This window comes from Odocoileus virginianus, chromosome 10, assembly GCF_023699985.2.
Source record: "Odocoileus virginianus isolate 20LAN1187 ecotype Illinois chromosome 10, Ovbor_1.2, whole genome shotgun sequence".
Classification (NCBI taxonomy): Eukaryota; Metazoa; Chordata; class Mammalia; order Artiodactyla; family Cervidae; genus Odocoileus; species Odocoileus virginianus.
The window spans coordinates 58,070,686-58,083,072 of NC_069683.1; positions in this window are offsets into that span (position 1 = coordinate 58,070,686).

The window sequence follows — 12,387 nt, forward strand, 5'->3', positions numbered from 1 at the left end:
CTAGAATGTCTTTTAGGTCATCACAGAGCCATTCAGAAGAAGGAAATGGCAACCCACTCCAGTGTTCTTGCCTGGAGAATCCCAGGACAGAGGAGCCTGGTGGGCTGCCGTCTGTGAGTCGCACAGAGTCGGACACTAATGCGACTTAGCAGCAGCAGCAGCAGCAGCAGAGCCATTAAACTTCAGCTTCTTCGGATTAGTAGGTGGGGCATAGACTTGGATTACTGTGATATTGAATGGTTTGCCCTGGAAACGAACAGAGATCATTCCATCCTTTGGAGATTGCACCCAAGACCAATATATATATATATATATAGCACATCTGTCTGACCCCTGATTAATAAGGATAAGAGATATTGTGTGGTAAATATTAGTACTATAGATATCCTAGAAACTGTATGGAGTTTTAAAAATTCTGATATGTTTGGGTAAAATGTTATCAGTCATAATTCTAGTTATTATCTCAAAGTATTGTCATAGTACTAACCAAGTTTCACAAAAATGCTTCCTCTTCAAGAAGCTTTATAGAAACAACTTTTGGATAAACACTAGTTTCTGAACTTGGTAAGGATTCTAATGGTAAACCTGATGAATTCACAAAATTTAACTAAAAGACTGAATGAATTGGAGAATATGCTTATAAATTTTATTGCTTCTATCTGAAAAATTACTGGTTTGAATCTGTCTTTTCTAGGTTTAAGAAAAAAACCGTGCCCTCAAACTAATTATGTAATTTGGTAAAATTATATTTTATAAACAAATTGAAACATTTATCTTTTCTCTCTATCTGTGAACCCTCCAGAGATTGGAAACTCTTAGTTTCCAGTAACTTAATCAGATAAGTTAAGAAAGTTATCTTTCTAGCAGGTACAGAAATCTCAAGGCAATTTGGAGCCCTTGAGAAGGGAGGAATTCACTTAGATCTGTTAGGCAAAATCTGTGATAAGCCTTTGACGTGACTTTCCTAGCCCTCAGTCTGTGACTCTAAAAGTTTCAGCATAGCAAGAAAGTCTATGATCAATTATGGCTATATAAATCATCAGGCCAAGTTTATTGAGACCAGATATGTAAAAATGATGGTGATCTTAGAGAGAAAAAGATGTTTTAATGAATGTTAAACAGAGTTGACTCATTGGAAAAGACCCTGATGCTGGGAGGGATTGGAGGCAGGAGGAGAAGGGGACGACAGAGCCTGAGGTAGCTGGATGGCATCACTGACTCGAAGGACATGAGTTTGAGTAAACTCCGGGAGTTGGTGATGGACAGGGAGGCCTGGCGTGCTGCGATTCATGGGGTTGCAGAGTCGGACACGACTGAGTGACTGAACTGAACTGAACTGAAACCCCAGTTTATTCATGGAGGTCTGTATCTGCTAAGAATCTTTTCCTAGGTAGTTCTTTGCTATTAGGATATATTAATGTAGAATGTAATTAAATTATTAAAGTACACTCTAGATTTGTTTCTGAAGCTTATCTCAGTAATTTATCTTTGGATGAAGATCAGATGCCTCACATACAACCTGCAACCAAGACTGAAAAAAGACATAATTTAAGAAACTGTCTCCAACCTGAATGGAAGGACCTTTCTGTCAGGTACTCTTAACTGACTCATGCACAGTGAAACTGAAAGGAAATTGACTCCTGAATTAACTCCCACTTCCAAAGGCCCCTAAGCTGGACTGGTCTATAGAGAGGCCTGCTGACCTCAAACTCACCTTAAAACCTTCCTCAAAGAGGAAGTTGCAGTAAACTATGATGAGAAGACAACATCAGAAGTAGACAGCTTGCCCAGATGCTGATCTGATTCATATGATCATTTATGCTTTCTTGATTCCTTGGACCTGTGCCTGTCAATTAAATGTTTTCTATCATGGACACAATTCTATGCTAGTTTAAAACTCAATCCAATTGTTGGGTTGTGGCCAGTTACCTGTGTCTAGTACTTCTGGGTTACCTTGGTGGAGTTTTGTCCTCCTGGGCTCTGACTGGATACCCCCTAGGAAATTTATTTTAGGTAAGAGTTCAGCCCTGTTCTGTCTATTCATGATATTACTAGATGGGATCCTCTCACCTGGCCAATTAATAATACATGCTCTGATGCTGGCCATAGATTAAGTTTTCTCTTCAGTTCAATTCAGTTGCTCAGTTATGTCTGACTCTTTGCAACACCATGGACTGCAGCATGCCAGGCTTCCCTGTCCATCATCAACTCCTGGAGTTTACTCAAACTCAAGTCCATTGAGTCGGTGATGCCATCCAACCATCTCATCCTCTGTTGTCCCCTTCTCCTCCCGCCTTCACTCTTTCCCAGCATCAGCGTCTTTCCAAGTGAGTCAGTTTTTCTCATCAGTTGGCCAAAGTATTGGAGTTTCAGCTTCAGCATCAGTCCTTCCAATGAATATTCAGGACTGATTTCCTTTAGGATAGACTGATTTGATCTCCTTGCAGAGTTTCCTCTTAGAGTCATTCAAACTCAGTCAGCGTGACAAGCTAAGTCTCAATCAAGAAACTAACCTCTCATCTATTAAAAGGAAAGCTCCCACAATTATGGGATGGATCTATATGGTTAACATGAGTCTATGTTCATTTAAGTTTAAAAGCTCCTCTATGTTTGGGAACAATTAAATCATACTAAAAATGATCAACTTGATAATATTATGAGACAAGGCTGGGTGCTTTATGAACTATGCCTATTATTATCCTTAGAGAGAATGGTTTGTATGGAACTCAGTGAATTTGTGACACTAATTTATAGCCTTGACATCTATATTCATCTGCTGTGAAAATCATCAGTGTGTGCACAGGGTAGCCCCACAAGAAGGCTCAGTGGCTAAGCTCTGAATTTTGGGCAAACAGGCCCTGGGCAGGAGAACTCAGCAGTTTATTTTCCAGTGAGAGTGCCTCCACCCTACCCACTTCACACCATAGCTTACGTTAGATCTGGAGTGGATAAATCCTGGGAGAAGTATGCCACGGAGGCAGCCCAGATTTGGGGGCAGCACAGCCACCTCAATTCCTGCAGTCACAATGCCCTGACCCCTAACCATAGCCTTGTACTGTATCTGGGATGAACACAAGAGGTAAAGAGATGCAAACTTGGGCTGCTTCTGAGTGCAATCACAGGTGTGAACACAGGAGGCTGATGGGTCCTTTGTGCTAACAAGGACTTCACTTGCTTTAGTAATCACATCCTTTGTGGCAGGTCTTGCACTCAAACACAATGGAGGCTGATAGAATCTGTGCCTCAGGGCTTCTGCTCCAAAAACTGGGGGCAAACCTTGCCACAATAGGTTGCAATAACAACAGATCAGAGAGGAAGCCCTGCCTCATTCCTGCACAGGATTTAAATCCTCTAACACAAGCCATACACCCTATCAAGGAGATAACAGCCAGCATCCATATAAAAACCACCCTTCACACCAAAAATACTGGACACACCTTTGCTGCAAACTTGTTAGTAGCCTGATTTTCTCTTTGGTCTCCTTGGAGCAGTTTTCTCAGAGCCACTGAGATGCTGCTTCCTGGGCTCAGAGTCCTAAACATTCTCACCAAATAAAATAATTTTCTACTTTCAGGTTGTGACTATATTTTTTGGCTGACACCTGTCAATAGATTGACTATCACTTTAATGAGCCATAAAATAGATTAAAAAGCAATTTTAAAAATTGTAAAAAGTGATTTTTAACTATAATTAATAGTAAAAGGATATGTACAAAGTTTTAAAATAGGATATCAAAATCACAAAATAAAGGAGAAAGGAGTATAAAAATGCAAATCATTTAGACTATATATATATATATATTTTTTAAATTAATTTAGACTATATTTTAACTTGAATGACTATCAGTTTAAAAAAGTAATACTGTTATGGGTCAACATACTCGAACTCCATGGCAAGTATAAATTAAAAACATACAATAGATTCCAAAAAAATAAAAAATGAAAGAACTCAAGCATACTGCCAAGAAAATTATCAAAACACAAAAGGAAAAATAATAACAAGAAGAGACGAACAAAGGAGAACTACAAAGACATTTGGAAAGTAAAGATTTAAATGGCAATAAGTACATACCTGGCAATAATTGCTTTAAATATCAATGGACTAAATTCTCCAATAAAAAGACACAGAGTGACAGATGATGTAATAAAACAAGAAATTATGATATGCTGCTGTCAAGGAAAGTAGTAGTCCTGTTCAGGAAATAGTCTTCTTCAGGCTTCAGAAGCAGGAAAGCAGGCCTTTCAGCTGCTTCTGATCTGCCTGAACACTGCCCAGATCATGTGCCTACTTACAAAACACACTAATTGTTACTAGCAAATCAAGTGGCACTTTAGATGAAATCATATAATTTTCTTGAGCCCCTGGAGACCTCCTTAGGCTCCTGAAGTCTAAGAAGTCTTATGACTCATAAGGTGAAGCAAAGAACATTGCTAAAGTTAAAAAAAAAATAAAGCAAAAACCTAGTTGCGTTTTTGCATGCAATCTGATGATAATATCAGTTTGCAGCCTGGAATTATAAGCAGGAGCCCCCAGATCTGAGATCTGAAGTATCACTCGTGGGATGGACACACTGCCCAGGACCCTTTCCCAACTGGGACTCCAGATTGCTGCCACGCAGGACTTCCTAGCACTGTCCAGTTCTGGATGTAGGCTGTCGGCCCAATTTGGTGATGTACATACTGTTAACTTCTCTCTATTGTTTCTTTCAATGGCTGTATATTGAAATTAAGTCAAATAATCCCCTATTAAACATTGAAATTTCTTATTTGTGTATAATTAGTGGTTTATTTTGTTAACAATTTCTTCAAACCTAAAATGAAAGCAAAATTTTCAGCAGAACAGCTGCCTGTAAGAGATTCACATCAGAGTGAAAGACAGACTGAAAGCGAGGGGATGGAAAAAGATATTTCACGCAAATGGAAATGACAAGAGAGAGGCTGTAGCAAACACTCACATCAGACAAAATAGACTTTAAAACAAAGGCCATAAAAAAAAGACAAAGAAGGGCATTATCTAGTGATAAAGGGATCAATACAAGAAGGGGATTTTATTGTATAAAGAAGGGGATATTCTTGTATTGTATAAGGGATGCATAACATATATGTATCCAGTGTAGAAGCACCTAACTATATAAAACAAATACTAACAGGCATAAAGGAAGAAATTGATCATAACACAATAATAGTAAATTTTAACACCTTACTGACATTAATGGAGTGATCATAAGGCAACAGAGATCCTAATGACCAGCTGGACTGAATTTATATCTATATGATACTATATCCAAAAAAATCAGAATATAGACTCTTTTCAAGTATTCAAGGAACATTCTCTAGGATAGAGCACATACTAGTTCACAAAACAAATTTAAAAGGATAGAAATTATTTCAAGTATTTTTTTTCTGACTGTAATGCTTAAAGCTAGAAATTAAACACAGAAATAAAAATGGGATCAGAACAAAACCATGGAGAGCAAATGTCAATGATGAAATCAAAGAAGAAATCAGAAAATCTCTCAAGAAAATGGAAATGAAAACATAACCTTACAAAATCTATGGGATACAGCTAAAGCAATTCCAAGAAGGAAGTTCATAGTGACAGGCCTTCCTGAAGACACAAGAAAAATCTCAAATAAACAACCTAACTTACCACCTAAAAGAATTAGAAAAAGAACAAACAAAACCCAGTCAGCAGAAGGAAGGAAATAATAAAGATCAGAGAGAAAGTAAATAACACAGAAATGAAAAGACAACAGAAAAGATCAATAAAAACAAGAACTGGTTATTGCAAAGATAAATAAAATCAACAAACCTCTAGCCAGGTTCACCAAGAATAAAAGAGAGGGGACCCCCTCCAAAGAAAAATCAGCAACAAAAAAGAAATGAAATAGGAAAAAAAAAAAAAAACCTGATGTCACAGTAATACACAAAAGAATGAGACAATTCTATGAATAATTATATGTCAACAGATAGGATTACCAAGAAAAAATGGACAAATTTCTAGAAATTTGCAGCCTGCCAAAATTGAATCAAGAAGAAATATTAATAGATATTTGAAGAGACTGATCACTAGCAGTGAAATAGAATCTGTAATTTATTAATAAAAACTCCCTGCAAACAAAAGTCCAGGACTTAACAGCTTCACTGTGGAACTGTATCAAATGTAAAAAGATAAGCTTATATATCCTTTTTTGACTACTCCAAAAAATTGAAGAGGAAAAACACTTCCCAAACCATTCAGTGAAAGCACTATGGCCCTGATACCAAAACTGGACAAAATACTACAAAAAACAAAAATTACAGGGTAATATCCTTAATTAATAGAGATGCGAAAATTCTCAACAAAATATTAGTAAATCAAATCCAACAATACGTAAAAAGCTCACATACCATGATCAATTTGGATTCATTTCAGGGACACAAGAATGGTTTGGCATAAGCAAACCTATCAGTGTGCTATACCACATTAACAAAAGGCAAGATATAAACCACAAGATTATCTCAAAGGTTGCAAAAAAAAAAAAAAATTGGACAAAATTCAACATCCATTCATGATAAAAACTCACGAAAATGTGGATTGTGAATTATATCTCAATTCAATAAAAGCCATTCATGGCAAAGCCATAGCCAACATAATACTCAACAGTGAAAAGCTGAAAGCCTTCCTGCTAAATTTAGGAATGAGACAAGGATGCCCACTTAATCATCTCTATTGAACATAGTATTGGAAGTCTTAGCCAAAGCAGTCAGATAAGAAAAAGAAATAGGAGGTATACAAATAGCAAGGGAATAGGTAAAAATGTCACTGTTTGAAGATGACATGGTATGTCGTATAGAGAACCCTAAAGTCTCCACACAGTAGGTATGGAAATAATAAATTCAGCAAGATAGCAGTTAATTGATTAATATACAGAAGTCTCGGTTGCATTGTTTATAATAACAAAATATCAGAAAGAAAAGGTAAAAAAAAAAAAAAATCCCATTTAACATTATGCCCAGAAAGCAAAACCAAATGAAACAAAAACCTAGGAATAAACTTAACCAAAAAGGTGAAAGACCTATACAGTGAAAACTATAAAACACTGATAATGGTAATTGAAGATAATTCAAAGGGATGGGAAGATATCCCATGCTCTTGGATTGGAAGAATTCATATTATTAAAGTGGCCATACTATGCAAAGCAATCTGCATATTTAATGCAATCCCTATCAAAATACCGCAGATATTTTTCACAGAAAGAGAACAAATAATCCTGAAATTTATATAGAGTCACAAAAGGACCAGAATTGTCAAAGCAGTCCTGAGGAAAAAGAACAGAATGGGAGGCATAACAGGTCCAGACTTTAGACTATATTACAAAGCTCCATGAATCAAAACAGCATGATACTGACACATACACAAAATAGACATATAGATCAATGGAACAGAACATAGAGACAGAAATAAACCCATGCACTCATGGTCAATTAATCTATGACAAAGGAGGCAAGAATACACAATGGAAAAAAGTCTCTTCCATAGTGGTGTTGAGAAAACTGGACAGCTACATATAAATCAATGAAATAAAAACTCTCCCTTGTAACACATACAAAAATAAGCCCCAAATAGTTTAAGGCCCTAAATATAAGATATTACCCCATAAAACTTCTAGAAGAGAACATAGCCAAAACATTCTCTGACATAATTCTAGCAATATTTTCTTAGACCAGCTCCCAAAGCAAAACAAATTAAAGCAAAAACAAATCAAACTCAAAAACTTTTTCATAGCAAAAGAAATCAATGAAAGAAAAATAACCTACAGAATGGGAGAAAATATTTCCTAATTAAGTGAATGACAAGAAGTTAATATAAAAAAATAAAAACAGCTCATAATCAATATAAGGACTAAACAAACCAATCAAAAAGTGAGCAAGAGGCCTAAGTAGAAAATTTTCCAAAGACATGCTGATAGCCAACAGACACATGAAATGATGCTCAATGTCAGTAATTATTAGAGAAATACAATCAAAATCACAATGTGATAACTCCTCACATGGGTTAGAATGTCTATCATCAATAAGTCTACAAAAATAAATGCTGGAGAAGATGTGGAGGAAAGAATATTGTCCTACTCTGTTGAGGGAACATAAATTGGTGCAGGCACTATGGAAAACAATATGGAAATTCTTTACATAAAAGAGATAAGCATCAAGGATTTATAGTATAGCACAGGGAATGATATTCAATACCTTGTTATAACCTACAATGGAATATAATCTGAAAAACAATTGAATAGCTTAGCTGTACACCTGAAACTAACAGAATACAGTAAATCCACTGCACTTCAATTTTTTTTGAAATGACTCTCTTCTGTTCAATTTAGTTGCTCAGCTTGTCTGATTCTTTGCAACTCCATGGACTGCAGCTCACCAGGCCTCCCTGCCCATCACCAACTCCCAAGTTTGATCAAACTCATGCCATACAATCATCTCATCCTCTGTTGTCACCTTCTCCTCCTGCCTTCAATCTTGCCCAGCATCAGGGTCTTTTCCAGTGAGTCAGTTCTTTGCATCAAGTGGCCAAAGTACTGGAGCTTCAGTTTCAGCATCAGTCCTTCCAATGAATATTCAGGATTGATTTCCTTTAGGTAGACTAGATGGACTTCCTGTCAGTCCTAGGGACTCTCAAGAGTCTTCTCCAACATCATAGTTCAAAAGCAGCAATTCTTCAGTGCTCAGCTTTCCTTATGGTCCAACTCTCACATCCATACATGACTACTGGAAAAAACGTAGCTTTGACTAGATGGACCTTTGTAGGCAAAGTAATATCTCTGCTTTTTAATATGCTACCTAGGTTGGTCATAGCTTTTCTTCCAAGGAGCAAGCATCTTATAATTTCATGGCTGCAGGCACCATCTGTAGTGATTTTGGAGCCTAAGAAAATAAAGTTTCTCACTGTTTCCTCATCTATTTGCCATGAGTTGGTGGGACCAGGTGCCATGATCTTAGTTTTTTGAATGTAGAGTTTTAATCCAGATTTTTTCACTCTCCTCTTTCACTTTCATCAAGAGGCTCCTCAGTTCCTCTTTGCTTTCTGCCGTAATGGTGGTGTAATCTGCATATCTGAGGTTATTGACATTTCTCCTGGCAATGTTGATTCTGGCTTGTGCTTTATCCAGCACAGCATTTTGCATGATGTACTCTGAATATAAGTTAAATAAGCAGGGTGACAATATACAACCTTGATGTACTCCTTTCCCAAATTGGAACCAGTCTATTATTCCATGTCTGGTTCTAACTGTTGCTTCTTGACTTGCATACAGATTTCTCAGGAGGCAGGTCAGGTGGTCTGGTATTCCCATTTCTTGAAGAATTTTCTACAATTTTTTGTGATCCACACAGTCAAAAGTTTAGCATAGTCAATGAAGCAGAAATAGATGTTTTTCTGGAACTCTCTTGCTTTTTCTCTGATCCAGTAGATGCTGGCAATTTGATCTCTGGCTCCTCTGCCTTTTCTAAATCCAGCTTGAACATCTGGAAGTTCTTGGTTCACATACTGTTGAAGCCTAGCTTGGAGAACTTTGAGCATTACTTTGCCAGCAAGTGAGATGAATAGAATTTTGCAGTAGTTTGAACATTCTTTGGCATTGTCTTTCTTTGAAACTGGAATGAAAATAGAAATTTTAAGTACTGTGACCACTGCTAAGTTTTCCAAATTTGCTGGCATATTGAGTGCAGCACTTTCACAGCATCATCTTTTAGGATTTGAAATAGCTCAGCTGGAATTCCATCATCTCCACTAGCTGTGTTCGTAGTGATGTTTCCCACTTGACTTCAGACTCCGGAATGTCTGGTTCTAGGTGAGTGATCACACCATCGGGATTATCTGGGTCATTATGACCTTTTTTGTATAGTTTTTCTTTGTAATCTTGCCAACTTTTCTTAATATCTTCTGCTTCTCTTAGGTCCATACCATTTCTGTCTTTTATTGTGCCCATCTTTGCATGAAATATTCCCTTGGTGTCTCTAATTTTCTTGAAGAGATCTCTAGTCTTTCCCATTCTATTCTTTTCCTCTGTTTTTTTTGCTTTGATCACTTAGGAAGGCTTTCTTATCTCTCCTTGTTATTCTTTGGAACTCTGCATTCAGATGGGTATATCTTTCCTTTTCTCCTTTGCCTTTAGCTTCTCTTCTTTTCTCAGCTATTTCTAAGGCCTCCTCAGACAACCATTTTGCCTTTTTGCATTTCTTTTCCTTGGAGATGGTCTTGATCAATGCCTCCTGTACAATGTCATGAGCCTCTGTCCATAATTCTTCAGGTAGTCTGTCTATCAGACCTAATCCCTTGAATCTATTTGTCACTTCCACCGTATAGTCATACAGGATTTGATTTAGGTCATACCTGAATGGTCTAGTGGTTTTCCCTACTTTCTTAAATTTAAGTCTGAATTTTGCAATAAGGAGTTCTTGATCTGAGCCACAGTCAGCTCCCAGTCTTTTTTTTGTTTTTTTTTTGAGGACTGTGTAGAGCTTCTCCATCTTTGACTGCAAAGAATATAATCAATCTGATTTTGCTATTGACCATCTGTTTGACATCCATGTATAGTCTTTTCTTGTGTTGTTGGAATAGGGGTTTGCTATGACCAGTTTGTTCTCTTGGCAAAACTCTGTAAGCCTTTTTCCTGCTTCATTTTGTACTCCAAGGACAAATTTGCCTGTTACTCCAGGTATCTCTTGACTTCCTCTGTTTGCATTCCAGTCCCCTATGATGAAAAGGACACCTTCTTCTTTTTTTTTTTTTGGTATAGTTCTAAAAGGTCTTGTAGGTCATCATAGAACCATTCAACTAGAATGGTTAGAAATGACTAGTTTATCTTAAATACTGGTTCCAGTTTATGTGAGTCTTAAGTGTTGATGTCTGCTTTAGAATTTTTCTTCTTCTTGATACTTATCAATTAAAAAGTTGCAGCTTATTACTATTATAGTATTTTTAATATTCAAAAATGCCTCAGAAAAGAACATATCATAAAATTATAGACACTTAGAACTACAGTCTTATGTTTTTTATTGATTACAATCATAATATGACACAAATATTCATAATGGTTTTTATTATATAATATGTTGTGTTTGCTGAGATTTAAAAGTATGTTTATTTACACTTATTTTTATAAACAGGGGAGAAAAGGTAGTGGGAAAGAGGTTCAGCATACTTGCCAGTTAAATCACAGAGGCAGCCTGGTGAGTCAGTCAAATTTATTCTGAAAATCTTGGGCAGTTTACTTAATTTTTCTGAGCTTTGAGTTACTCACCTCAAAGACAGTGCTAATAAGGTAATCAGTGTAAATAAGGAAAGCATTTGGAAATGCTTTTGGAATTTGTAAAGCATTTGGGGCAGACTATATTTTCCAAATATATCTGCAACAATAGTTCCCATTCCATACACTCATTTTCATGTGACTTTGACACATCTCCTATAAAGAGGTATGATAAGGTAAGACTTCCCTGATGGTCTAGTGGTTTAGACTCTGCAGTTCCAATACAGTGGGCACAGGTTTAATCCCTGGGTGAGGAATAAGATCCCACATGCCATGTGATGTGGCCAGAATATTAAAAAAAAAAAAGCTGGGGATTTTCTTACTTGAGCTGCCTTAAAAAATTACCATATATTGAATGCCTTAAACAACAGACATTTATTTCTTACAGTTCTGGAAGCTGCAAGCCCATGATCGGGGTGCCAGCATGGTTGGGTTCTGGTGAGAGCCCTCTTAATTGCAGACTGCTAACTGCAACTGCTAACTTCTCACTGTGTCCTCACACAGAAGGAAAAAGCAAGCTAGCTCTCTGGTTTTCAGTCTTACTACCTAATTACCTACCTCTCAAAAGCTTCACTTTCAAATATGATAACACTGAGAATTAAATTTCAGCATATGAATTTTGGAGAAACACAAACCATTCAGGTTGTAACATGGTCTATATTCACTCCCCTTGTATCTAGAAGGGTTTGTAATTATAGTGAGGGTGATGCTATGTGACTTCCAAGTTTAGGTCTTGAAAGAAGATGCTGAGAAAGAAAATAAGCACTTTTTAACATTTGGAAGCTAGCCTGGCACTTATTGCTAGGTCATATTTTTCTCTTATTGAACATAAACAATCTCAGAGTACCGCTCTAAGACAAGACTGCTTTGAGCCCATGATAAAATGAGACAAAACAAGGCTACTTCAAAATTTTATCTAAACAAACAAAAAAGGTCTCTCACTGTGACACCCGCAAAATACCAACTCTCCCCCTTTACTCAAAATGAGTGACAAAATGAGTGACTGCTATTTCACTGTCAATTGCAGTTTAATCCTCACCCTAGTCTAGTTTATTGAGATACCAATCAGAATTGCATCCAATCTCACAGCA